Source organism: Heterodontus francisci, chromosome 5 (genome assembly GCF_036365525.1).
Source record: "Heterodontus francisci isolate sHetFra1 chromosome 5, sHetFra1.hap1, whole genome shotgun sequence".
Classification (NCBI taxonomy): Eukaryota; Metazoa; Chordata; class Chondrichthyes; order Heterodontiformes; family Heterodontidae; genus Heterodontus; species Heterodontus francisci.
The window spans coordinates 132,038,901-132,051,665 of NC_090375.1; the positions used below are offsets into that span (position 1 = coordinate 132,038,901).

At 40.7% G+C, this 12,765-nt stretch overlaps 1 protein-coding gene across 6 annotated transcripts in view; it reads right to left on the minus strand.

The window, feature by feature from the left end:
- The window catches only part of pag1 (phosphoprotein membrane anchor with glycosphingolipid microdomains 1), a 271,166-nt gene that overhangs the window by 144,092 nt on the left and 114,309 nt on the right, over positions 1-12,765 (minus strand). For 3 of the 6 annotated variants that reach the window (XM_068032104.1, XM_068032101.1, XM_068032106.1), the window contains exons 2-3: positions 9,366-9,446; positions 8,382-8,476 (exon numbers count right to left, since the gene is read on the minus strand). The exons of 2 other annotated variants lie outside the window; for them this stretch is intronic. The gene's annotated coding sequence lies outside the window, so the exon portion shown is untranslated. The remainder of the gene's footprint in view (positions 1-8,381; positions 8,477-9,365; positions 9,447-12,765) is intronic. One more of the 6 variants, XM_068032102.1, reaches the window with a different exon arrangement.

A 12,765-nucleotide genomic window follows, 5' to 3' on the forward strand; every position in this document is an offset into this window, starting at 1 on the left:
ACAACATACCTAATTTGCAAAATGACTACACTTTATAAGTACTTAATTAGCTGAAAAACACCTTGGGATGCCCTGAGGTCATGAATGGTGCTTTATAAATACAGGCTTATTTTTCTTTAATCTCGGCTGATACTTCATTGCAATACTGAGAGAGCTCCATCTTTCAGATAAGACGATAACATAGGCTCCATCTGCTCTCAGATGGACATACAGGATAACAGCAGAATTCAAAGAGGAGCAGGGGAGCTCCCTGGTGCAAAAGCAGAATACTGCAGACGTGGGAAATCTGAGAAACACAGAAAATGCTGAAAATACTCAGCAGGGAAGCAGTATCTGTGGAGAAAGAATCCGAGTTAACATTTCTAGTCATTAACCCTTCATCAGAACTGGATGATAGGTCATCAACCTGAAACATCAACTCTGTTTCTCTCTCCACAGATGCTGCCTTTCCTGCTGAGGAGTTACCCTGGTATCCTGGCCAGCATTTGTTCACCAAAACCACCAAAAAAAGACTGCTTAACTGGTCATTTACCTCATTGCTGCTTATTGGACTTTGCTGTATACAAATTAGCTGCTGCATTTCCTTACAATACAACAATGATTACATTTTAATAATATTTCACTTTCTTTTTAATTATTCGTTCCTGGAATGTGAGCTTCACTAGTATTTGTTACCCATCCCTAAATGCCCTTGAGAAGGTGGCAATGAGCCACCTTCTTGAACTGCTGCATTCCACCTGGTGTGGTTGGTACTCCCACAGTGCGTTAGGAAGTGAGTTTCAGGATTTTGACCCAGCGACAGTAAAAACACAGATATAATTCAAAGTCAGGACGGTATGTGACTTCGAAAGGAACTTGCAGGTGGTGGTGTTTCAGTGTGTCTGCTGCCCTTATCCTTCTAGGTCAGGGGCATGTGACCTGCGGATCCAGAGCCGCATGCATCTCTAACATTTTATTTGCAGCTCCCAACCTTTTCCAGTTGGATTACATGAACATGTAAAAAGCTTTAAAAAAATTAAATCACGAAAAGTAAGAGCTGTGTTTTTATTGGGGGGTGGGGGGGGGGGGGGGGAGAATAAAAGGCTCATCATTATGCTACACTTTACAATTTCAAATGATTATTTTAACAAAAAATATAATCGTTCTCCAAATAAACCTGTTCTGAGTGGTATAGATACACCAGGGTTATCGATAATGCCTTTCATTCAAGGAACAGGTTTTATGATTGCAACCATATTGTTTCTTATAAGGCAGAGATGATAAATTATTCTGAATGTGTTACTGGAAGCTTTTTTTAAAAAAAAAAATCACAAAAATCAATAGCTGAAAAAAATTGTCCTAATTCTACACATCTTAAAGTTTGTTTTAAAGATGACTTTACTGACAAAATTGTAGTTTTAAAAAAATCAGTGATAATTCAGTTAGGTCCATTTTAATTTTGATTTTTTTTCCTATTGAAACATAAATTCAACACATGTACCAGAGACCACTGACAATTTGCCAAGAATTTGGTTTAGAAATGCCAAATTTTCATCTTGTGGCACTGAGTTTTTATTTTAGGCATTTTTTTTTTAAAAAGGTTCTTCAGATTAAAAAAAAATTGCAGATCCCTTTGCTAGATGGTTGAGGTTATGGGTTCAGAAGGTGCATAAAGGAGCCTTGGAGATTTGCTGCAGTGTATCTTGTAGATGGCACACACTGCTGCCACTGTGCACCGGTGATGGAGGCAGTGAATGCTTAAGGTGAAAACTACTTCAGGATATCCTCAGGCACGATATAAATGCAAATTGTCTCACTTATATGCAGACCGATGCCACTGGGGCACAGGAAAAATAAGGGAAGATAACAGAGATTTCTAAAATTTGAACAGTTTTCAGGTGGTAAATAGGGAAATGCTATTTCCTCTGGTTATGGAGTCAGTGTCAAGGGTCATCAATTTAAAATTGACACGAAGGGCAGATTTTTTTTGTAGGTAAGGGGAGGCAGGTCTGGGTGCAGGCAGGGAGTTAAATTCCTGAAATTGACGTCGGGACAGGATCCGCACATCATCCCGCCCTCTTCCTGGTTTCACTAGAATGGGACAGAAAATGAGGGAGGAGCCCCCTTTGATCTGTCGGGTAAGTAATTAAGGTACTTCAAAAGCCGTTTTAACACTCAATTCTGGATTTGACAGCCAAAGAACATGTTCCCTGACCTATCAGCAAGTGGCCAGGATCACCAAGGCACGTGCACAGAGGGAACAGCTTCTTCAGTGAAATTGACAAGCTGGGAAGGCTTTGATCAGTGAAACTGAAGTGCTCCAGCCATGGCCAGTTGAGAAGCTGCTGTTCAAAGCACTTCTGCTCTCTGAGAATACTCTTACAGCTTGACAGGTGATTACCAACTTCTTGAAGGCACTTCACCTGTCTAGCACTTTATTCACCTTCAGCTGCATGTCCCTGCCACCAGCCTTGACCACAGTACAGCAGCAGCTTATGCAGTTCCACCTTACACCTCTGATGAGGGGCAAAAGCAGAAGCACCACAAGAGCAATACCAGCAGCAGCACTTTTCCCAGCTGCCTTCTCCACAGCCGCATGCCCCTCCACAGGGCAGAGGAGATGGACATCGAGGTTCAGCTGGAAGGAGGAGAGACCCCAACACAGGGTTGGCAGGCAGAAGATCAGCTCTCGACATGTCTGAGCACAAGTGCCTCAGACTCTCATGGTAGGTCGCTGCTGACATCTGCAGCCTTCTGAAACATGATCTCCTACCAAGTGCAGCAGGTGGGAATGCATTGCCAGTGGCTGATAAGGTGCCTATCACTGGAGGGCCACCAACCCACCACCACATCCCAACCCAACTCAGTCTCTTCCTCTTGCCAAGTTGTGTGCTCCTGCAACAAGAGAGAAGTGAGAGTGTTCAAAATGGCTTGTGTAGCGAGGAGAAAAGGACAACATTTGTGGAGAATGACTTAGAGGCATGGGGACGAGCAGGTAATAGGCTGAGGGTGAGTGTTGGCTTCTCAGATGGGGCTGTGAAGTGCCTGGAGAGACAGGAATGAGTGGAGCGATAAGATGTGTTTTCCTGAGACTGCCGTGCAGGAGAATGTTGGGAAAGTCAGAGTGTGGTGCTTGACACCTGAAAGTGTTATGCCACTCACCTTTCCCACCCTCCTGAGGTCTTGGATCCCCTCGGTGCATGATCTCCAGGTTGGAGGGAACACCTTTCATGTTGTTGACTTTCCTCGGTCACTTCCATTCACGCCTGCTTGGTGAAGAGGCTGTCCTCTTCCTCCTGTCCTTGGGAAAGATCACCTCCCTGCAGCCCCTCAGATCCTGCAGCGGGACTTCCAGGTTAAGACAGAGACTCCTAGGCCGCAGTTTTCCAGGTCTCCTCTTCATTCTTGTGGTTGGCGCAGCCTCAAAAATTCAAGTGCTGGTGAGCCCTTCTAACTCATGTCATCGTCTGTTCAATTCGAAATCCTGTGTTTGACAGAATGGATGTGTCATCTATCCGCCCTCTCGAATCGGCTGGGCAATACAGAGGTGGGATGCTAATGCCCTGCTGAGTTCAAGAGCCACAGCAAAGTCAGCTCCTTCACATTCGGGTTCCCAACCCACAAAAGGTGCCACCGTTCCAGCAGGGACTAAGTTGATAAAATTCTACCCTTAGAGTTAGGAAAGTTGTTAGAAGAAACCATGTAGAAAGTTGATGATGTACGGAAAGTACTTGTGGCAAAGATCACTGCACCTTTTAAGGGAAAAGCAGATAAATATTAGAAGTGGAAAAGGGAAGATGTGGACAGCAGGGTGTAGAGGATTAGCTTTGGACGGTTCTCGGCTGAAATGATTTTTCTGTGCTGTAAATTTCTAGGTTCAGCATAGGTAGCTTATATCTTTATTAATTTGTTTCAAAGTGTTGAAAGCCACATTATCTAGCAACTTTCTTCATGGGAGAGTCTAAAGAAAACCATTTGTCAGCTTTTAGCTCTAAAAATTACTGACAAAGTCAAATCTCATTCCATTTTATGAGGAATTTATCAACAGTTAATGGAAATGATCTTATCTGGCATCTGGTCGAGCAATTTTTCATTTGTAGATAATTCCTCCTCAATAATCAGTTATATTGTTAAAAAGCACTTACGTGAGTATTAGTTAGGACAACCAACTGATACACAAATTTGATACAGAACCACAAAAGCATGGAAACCTTGCAAGTAAAGACAAAGGTTACTGTTATACACATCCTTCTACCATTCTCCTGGTAGCCAGTCTTCAACTGCCCAGTGACATAGCGCATTTGCTCAAACTTCAAACAATTCGCCATTATCTACAGAACATCCAAAAATTATTCATCTAATTGGAGGCAATGAACTTAATCACTGACAAGCCGTGGGCTGTCTCGTGCAAAGTATTGAAATAACCTATTAATCAACACTGACAAAATGAAGCATTTGTGTCTTTGTTAGATTATCTATTGGCTCCGTTACTGCTGGCTACAATATACACACACAAGGTTATGATCAATTATTGCTAGCTGTTTTCTACAAACTAGATAGAATTTACACTTTAGTTTGATGATTATTCACACCTTCCTATGCATGGTTTGATTGTTGGTATTATACAGGGACCAATCTAGCCAGTAATGCAAATTATTTAGCATAGATCCTCCACAATATATACATTATGGTTTCCGTGCCAATAGTTGCTAGACAGCAAATGTGCTTGGGAATTTTGTAATTCTGCATACAATAGCAATATTTAATTATCAACCACCTAAAGGTTACTGTTAATGTCAATGCACACTTTTAAAATTCAATTATAACCTGGTCCCCAAATGCTCAATTTGTAGCTACTTCTTTAATGACTTTTATTTAAACCATTTGACAAAGTAGCTCTGGGAACAAATCAGATTTTAATTGTGTATTGATCAGCAACATAACTCCCAAAGTTCACAACTAATGCAATGAAGCTATAACTAAAGCAAATAGGCTGCATTCACAGAACTATTCAAAATAAAATGAAACATATCACTTTGCCCTCGTACAAGATGTTTGCTAGGTCTCATTTAGAATAGTGTGTCCAGTTTTGGTCTGCTTAAGTGATTGGTGATATTGAGGCTTTGGAAAAGGTTCAGAGTAAGACCATAAATTGATTTCCAGTTTAAAACACCTTGCCTATTCAAACAGGCTTAAAAAACAGTTGCTAATTAATGCCTGATGCATGTAGCCATTCACCACATGCACTCCTGGCTAGTAAATGCAACAGGATATTTCATTCTGGATATCAGAACAGTCAAATTGGATCTTCAATAAACAAAATATCCACAAAGTCATCAGCTATGGTCACGGAGGAGAGCTCCAAATTTGGGACCATTGGTCAATTGTCTTTTTTCTTATCCCAGGAATGCTGAAAATAACTGTAGAGCTTCCATTACTCACCTAGAGATCTCTCAACTCAGTACAAACTGTGGAACAAATGCAAGTTAATCCTAGTTAATATGGCTCAAACATACAGCAATGTAATGGTTGTAATTGCTACGACCAAGGCAGGAGGAATGCACTGTTTATTCTATTTCCACTTCCCCACAGGTCATAACACATATTTAAATGTTTTCCCACTTACCTGTACAGTCAATCATAGACTCTATTTTTATCCCAGAATAAAACCAACCAAGTTTCTTTAATAAACAACATTATCAATTATAAAACAAATCTTAACCAATAACAAGATAAAGTATAAACACAGATTGAAATATTAAAGTTGTGTTCCAAAACTGGCATACAGTCTAGCCTCTGAGTACACGTAGACAGGTCACTGGGATCTTTGAGAACAGTTCTTTTCAGGCGACGTTGAGAATTAATTTAGCAGGCTTTTCTTCAAAGACAGGAGACGAGATAAGTTGACACAGTGGACTTCTCAGGGTCTTTTAGAGAGGTGCTGGAAAGCTGAGCTGGGTTGCGGTCTTCTCTCCTCTCCTTGGAAGTTCTCTTCCTTTTAATACAGTTCAACCTTAACTCATAACAATTCAAAAGCGAAACAGACAACAGGACGTCAACCTTTTGACCTGCCACTTCTTCGTAAACAACTTCTCCAGGTGTCCAAAGTTCTCTGTTGTTTATTGAGCTGTAAGTCAGGTGGTTTCCCAGAAAGGCTTCTTGTTGGTGGGAGTCAAATGATTTCCCGGAAAAGCTTGCTTTCCTCACAAGACCTCTCAGTGCCCCTTTTAATAAAACATTTCCAGGGACTGTTTTTCAAAGTCCACATGACCTCCTTTGAAAACTCCAAAGTTTAACATTTCTTCAATCTTTCAAAAATGAGTCCCCAAAAATATATTTAACACAGAGGCACTTTCATAACACAATGGAAACAGTTAACATTCTTTTCTGAACTACTATTTGAATAATCTGATCACTCATCCATTCATTAACTGATCCACAAAGGGACCAAAAATCCTAGTTGCTTTTTGATTGTTCTTTTTGATAAATGAACCAAAACAATTGCTCAAGAATATAATTTCAATAGAAACAATTGAAAAAAAAACACAATGGGCATAAAATAAGGACGTGTTAACAATTCTGAAGCAGCAAATGGGCCAGTAAACCAGATTGTTGGTTAATCCAACTGTGGAGTACTCAACAATAGTAGATAGCTTATCAGCAAAGAAACTCAGTTTACTGATCAGGATGTACAAATTCTGGTGATTTTTGAGTGCTGAGGGGTACATTTTTAGTGGTAGTGACAGCAGTGTAGGGTTGGGCACCAGATGTCACCCCAAATATGCATAGCCGGAGGCAATTAAGAGCATGACAGTTAATGAACTCTACCCATTACAAGTATCTGGACCCAATCAAGAAAGAAAAATTGCAGTTTCAAGAAGAATACAAAAGGTAAGGCATGAATACTATGATATAGTGGCATCACAGAACATACATATGTATGATGCAAGCTTAACATATAAATAAGCTATAGTCAGAGAATTATTAACAAGAGTTCAGTAAGAAATGTATTTGAAGTGAAAGTAATAGGGTTATACAAATTACATTATACATGCCATGCTGAGAAGAGAAAATTGTACAGCAGGAAGCCAGTCAGATCGGCCAAATCAGCACTCGTCAGCTCCACTGCTCTCATGGAAGACAATGCTTGCATATAATAGAAAAGCATAATGCAAAACAGGAGATGGATCTCCAAATTATAAACCACTGAAGTCATTACAAGCAAATTATTGTCTGTTTGAAGGGAAAAGCTAAAAGGCCTGTGGAGATCGGGCATGTTAGTCAGATATTCTGAGTTGCATGATGTGAAACATTTGCACAACTTATTTTTTGTTACCAAAGTACTTCCTTTTTTAATAATTTTGTGAGGAGTCATGTTTTAAAATTGTGGAAATGGATTCCTTTGGAGGACTGAAGTGATTCCATAGATGCTGGACTTTTGTTTTTGAAAAGGTCACTGGAAGGACTTTGGAACTTTGTTTAAAAACACACACTGGAAGTCACATGCGTTCAGCTAAGTAAATAGCAGGTGCCTTCTGACAGTTTACAGAGAAGTGACAGGTCAAGATTTATGGTGGTCAAGGTTTGGTTTCAGTTTGGATATTGTTTTGAGGCAGTTGGGTTTGCAGCCTGCTGAGAGAAGCACCCAGCTCATCCTTTCTCCACCTCTCTAAGAAACATTGAGAATCCAGGGTGTGATAACTGAAACCCTTGATGCCGCATTTCTCCTGGAAAGCCTGCCAGACTAATCCTGGACGTCGCCTGAAGAGAACTGCTCAAAAAAGATCCAAATGACAGTCGTCTATGCGTATTTGGGATGCCAGAAAAGATATCATTCCATATCTTATCCTTTTCCTTCAAGAATTAACAAGTATTTGGCCAAAGCATTTTTTTTTGTCTTTTGTTGTGAAGCAATCTCTGCAGAGAAAACCTCTATTTTTTTCTTTAACCGGTGTGTGTCTGTGTGAGAAAGTGGGTGTTGGGCTAAGTTAGAAGGAAACTTTTATATTTCAATCTGTGTGTTAATGCTTTGCATCATTACTGAATACGTCTTGTTTATAATAAATTGATAATTGATAAAGGCTTGGCCATGTGAGCCGCATGGAAGATGGCAGGATCCCCAAAGACACATTGTACAGCGAGCTCGCCACTGGTATCAGACCCACCGGCCGTCCATGTCTCCGCTTTAAAGACGTCTGCAAACGCGACATGAAGTCCTGTGACATTGATCACAAGTCGTGGGAGTCAGTTGCCAGCGTTCGCCAGAGCTGGCGGGCAGCCATAAAGGCGGGACTAAAGTGTGGCGAGTCGAAGAGACTTAGCAGTTGACAGGAAAAAAGACAAAAGCGCAAGGGAAGAGCCAACTGTGTAACAGCCCCGACAAACAAATTTTTCTGCAGCACCTGTGGAAGAGCCGGTCACTCTAGAATTGGCCTTTATAGCCACTCCAGGCGCTGCTCCACACACCACTGACCACCTCCAGGCGCTTACCCATTGTCTGTCGAGATAAAGAGGCCAAAGAAGAGTTGTCAGATTTGTACAAAGGAGAATAAGCAACAATTAGAATATGGCACTTGGCCATTTTGTATTTTCTTTCATCGTATCAATTTATTTTAGTGGCCATTACTTCTATATAAATCCAAACAGTTTCCTCTCTCCAAAAGCATTCATTATACCCTCCGCTCCACAAAGAGAGATTTGATAGAATGTAATTTGAAATCTCATAATTTTTCATGTTTTAGCTTGTTGGACAGAGGTTCTAATCAATTTCTATTTCAATAAAAAGGATTTCAACAGTTTTACTGCTGTTCATCTCAAATGAAAAGATTATTTGAAGCAAATTAAGAAATTTAAATTCAATTAGCTCTCAACCAAATGTGGGTCATTGATGAGTAAAAAGAATAGTTGAAATTGCATCTATCCCAAGATTTACATAGGAACATAGGAGCAGGGTTAGGCCATTCATCCTGTTGAGCCTGCTCCGCCATTCAATTAGATCATGGCTGATCATCGACCTCAAGGCCACTTGCCCGTGCTATCCCCATATCCCTTGATGTCATTAGTATCTAGATATCTATCGGCTTTTGTCTTGAACATGCTCAATGATTGCCCAATTGAAGTATACTGTTATTTCAATATAAATGTGTGCACATACACTTTGTGAAAATGTAAGGAAAGCCACTTCATTCTCTCCTTCCTTACTGAACACATAAATAGGTATCAGAAAATATAATGCCAATTCTGGTTTCAGAATTTCAAGATTAATAGAATCAGCAAAATAATTAGACATACCACCTAAACTGTAATCTTACTCTATAATACCATTGTGCATTCGCTATTGTTTGGTAATTAATGTTATACTGTACAAGAGTTCACATCAGACATACCTTGTGTTTCTGTTCACAACATGGTAGCAGTAAAATGTAGTCTTCCCTCCTGATGCAAAGCCATGTCTTCCTGTTCACCCTCTGTAGGTCGAAGAGATACTGCAATGATTCATCTCTATCTCCAACACTATCAGTTTTATGGTTTTGCAGCTGTAAGCTTCAATCAGTAGGAGCTAAACAAACACTAGCACTATACTTGAAGGGATTGGATCAATTACAATGGATCTTCTGACAGCCCAAAATTGCTTTTCCTGATGTTTATCCACAGACAGCTTTAATAATTGCAACTCAAATGTGTTGCTGAAATGTCAATAGTGAGGCACAGTAGCGAACCTGAGACTGACAGCTGCACTTCTCAATTTTCACCAATTGGCAAATGAGTAAACTTGCATTTTTAGAGGGTTTAATATATAACAGGCAAATTACGTTTCTAAGCAGTAGCACAGAATTGATGCATGTATATGTACACTCATACATACATACATTCTAATAATCCATAATTTAATTCTTTTAAGCACCCAATGGACTTGGAATCATGGAACGTTATAACTCAGAAACTGGCCCTTCAAGTCTGCAGTTTTTTTCCCCTCCATAACGCACCAAGATTAAACTCATTCTACTGCTTGCTCCCAGAGCCTTTAATGTACCTCTTAAAAGATCACGTAGTTGCTTGAAAAAGATATTACAGACTCAGCGTCAATAATGTTTTATACGGAGACTATGGAGATTTCACACTCTAACCCAGAGCTGTCCGATACATTAGCCACTAGACGTATGTGGCTGGTCAGGAATCTGGATGTGGCTACTTGAATTTTGGATGAATAAATAATGAGTAATGACACCGTTATAGGACATGTTACCTCAATACTCATTCGTATACTACATGCATATTTTGATATTTCATGTGTTAGTTGGTAAAATGGTAAGACAATAAACAGAGCGCAAGTGTCTTTTTGATCTTTTTGTGTTCTTTATGTCCTTGGCTACTGCTTATACTAAGTTGTTGTGTAACTACACAATAGAAGAACCAGCAATATTGTATGGATCGGGTGGGTGGGGGGGGGCGCGGTGGTGGAGGGGTGGAGTAGTCATCGCGGTCAGTGCAACCAATCAGAATAAGTGCTTCAGGCCAGATGAAAACGAGCAGCTCCAACAGGGTATGCCATGACAAAGGGAAAGCAGTGTCCAACTGCATTCTGGATAGAGAACAAGGGCGGATCTGATGCATCTCATTACGTGAGTCAACATTCTCAGCAATCACCCAGACAAGGTTAAAATACCACTCATAATTGGTGGACAAACATTTAGAAGTGCTGTGTCTGATAAGTTTGGAATTCTGGTGTGAACTTTGGAGAAAGAGCAAGACTACAGTGTGGTAGCTGTTGCAATAGACATGTAAAATGCACGTGAAAATGCACGTGTACTGTGCGTAAGACATTTACGATTAGAAGCACATATGGCTAAAATGGTATTGTCGTATCCCTGCCTGTGGCTAGTCAGCAATTTCTACTGCACAAAACTGTTCTAACCACTCTCTACATAATGGCATTTTAAACTCCCCTTTAATTCTTTAAAGATTATCTTTGTCATTCTTATTAACCACTGAAAACAATCCATCACTACTTAGATTTTCAATATTTTATAGAATCATACAGCATAGGAGGATACCATTCATGCCAGCTCTTTGAAAGAGTTAGCCAATTAGATCAACTCTCCTGGTCTTTCCCAATAGCTTTGCACATTTTTTATAGAAACACATGGGCCAGACCAGGTAAGGTTTGGGTTTATAGGACAGTTTCACGGTCACGGTTTCAACTTTTCACTTCAGATTTATTTATTTTTAAAAATTTTTGTTAATAAAATCAAATTCTCATTCTCGCAAAGTCCCACAAACAGCAAAGTGGTAGTGAGTTATAAATATTGGCCAGGAAACCATGGTGGGTGGGATGGGGGTACTCACCTGCTCTTCATTAAACTAGTGCCATGAGTCTTTTTTAAAAAAGCATTCACTAAGTGGGCATATAGAACTTGGATTTAATATCTTATCTGGAAAACAGTACCTCCAACAGGGAAGCACCCCCTCACAATTGCACTGAAGTGTCAGACTAGATTCTGTGCTCACGTCTTTGGAATGGGATTTGAACCCACAACCGCCTGACTGAGGCAACAGTGATCCAAGGTCAACACTGACTTCACCCTTGCAAATACCCTGAATCAATAAGACATGTTTCCCCACTGCTTTTACATAATTTTTATGATGACATGCCAAAAATGGACTTCCCATCACAAAATACAAACATGGCTCCTATTACAGTGGCATAATGGTAATGTTACTGGATAAGTAATCCAGAGACCTTGACTAATATGTTAGGGACATGAGTTCAAATCCACCAAAGCAGCTGGTGGATTTAAATTCAATTAATTAATAAATCTGGAATTAAATGCTAGTCTCCATAATGGTGACCATGAAACTACCGTTTTGTCATTAAAACCAACCTAGTTCACTAATGTCCTTTAGAGAAGGAAATCTGGCATCCTTACCCAGTCTGGCCTACATGTGACTCCAGACCAACAGCAACATGGTTGACCAGAAACGACAATGGCACACTCTGCCCAGTTGACCCTGCAAAGTCCTCTTTACTAACATCTGGAGATTTTGCCAAAATTAGGAGCTGTTCCACAGACTAGTCAAGCAACAGCCTGACTTAGTAATACTCTCAGACTCATACCTGACAGCCAATGTCTCAGACTCATCCATCACCTTCCCTGGGTATGTCCTGTCCCACCAGAGGTGGCGGCACAGTGGTATACAGTTGGAATGGAGTTGCCCTGAGATTCCTCAACTGTAACTCTGGACCCCATGAAGTCTTACTGCATCAGGTTAAACATGGACAAGGAAACTTCCTGTTAATTACCACCAACCACCTAAATCACTGCTTCTCCATGTTGACCGCCACTGAGGGTAACCTGTGGCAGTTGGTGAGAGAACCAACAAGGGGTAAAAACATGCTTGACCTCGCCCGAACCAATCAACCTGTCGCAGATGCATTGTCCTCGACAGTACTGGTAGGAGTGACCACCGCACAATCCTTGTGGAGATGAAGTCCCATCACACTGAGGATACAGTCCATCATGTGTGGTACTACTGTGCTAAATGGGACTGATACAGAACAGATCTAGCAGCTCAAAACTGGGCATCCATGAGTTGCTATGGGCCATCAGCAGCAAAACTGTATTCAACCACAATCTGTAACCTCATCGCCCAGCAGGTCCTTCAAGATCTCTCACTCTACCATTACCATCAAGGCAGGGGACCAACCCTGGTTCAATGAGGAGTGCAGGACAGCATGCCAACAGCAGCACCTAAAAATGAGGTGCCAGCCAGGTGAAGCTACAACAC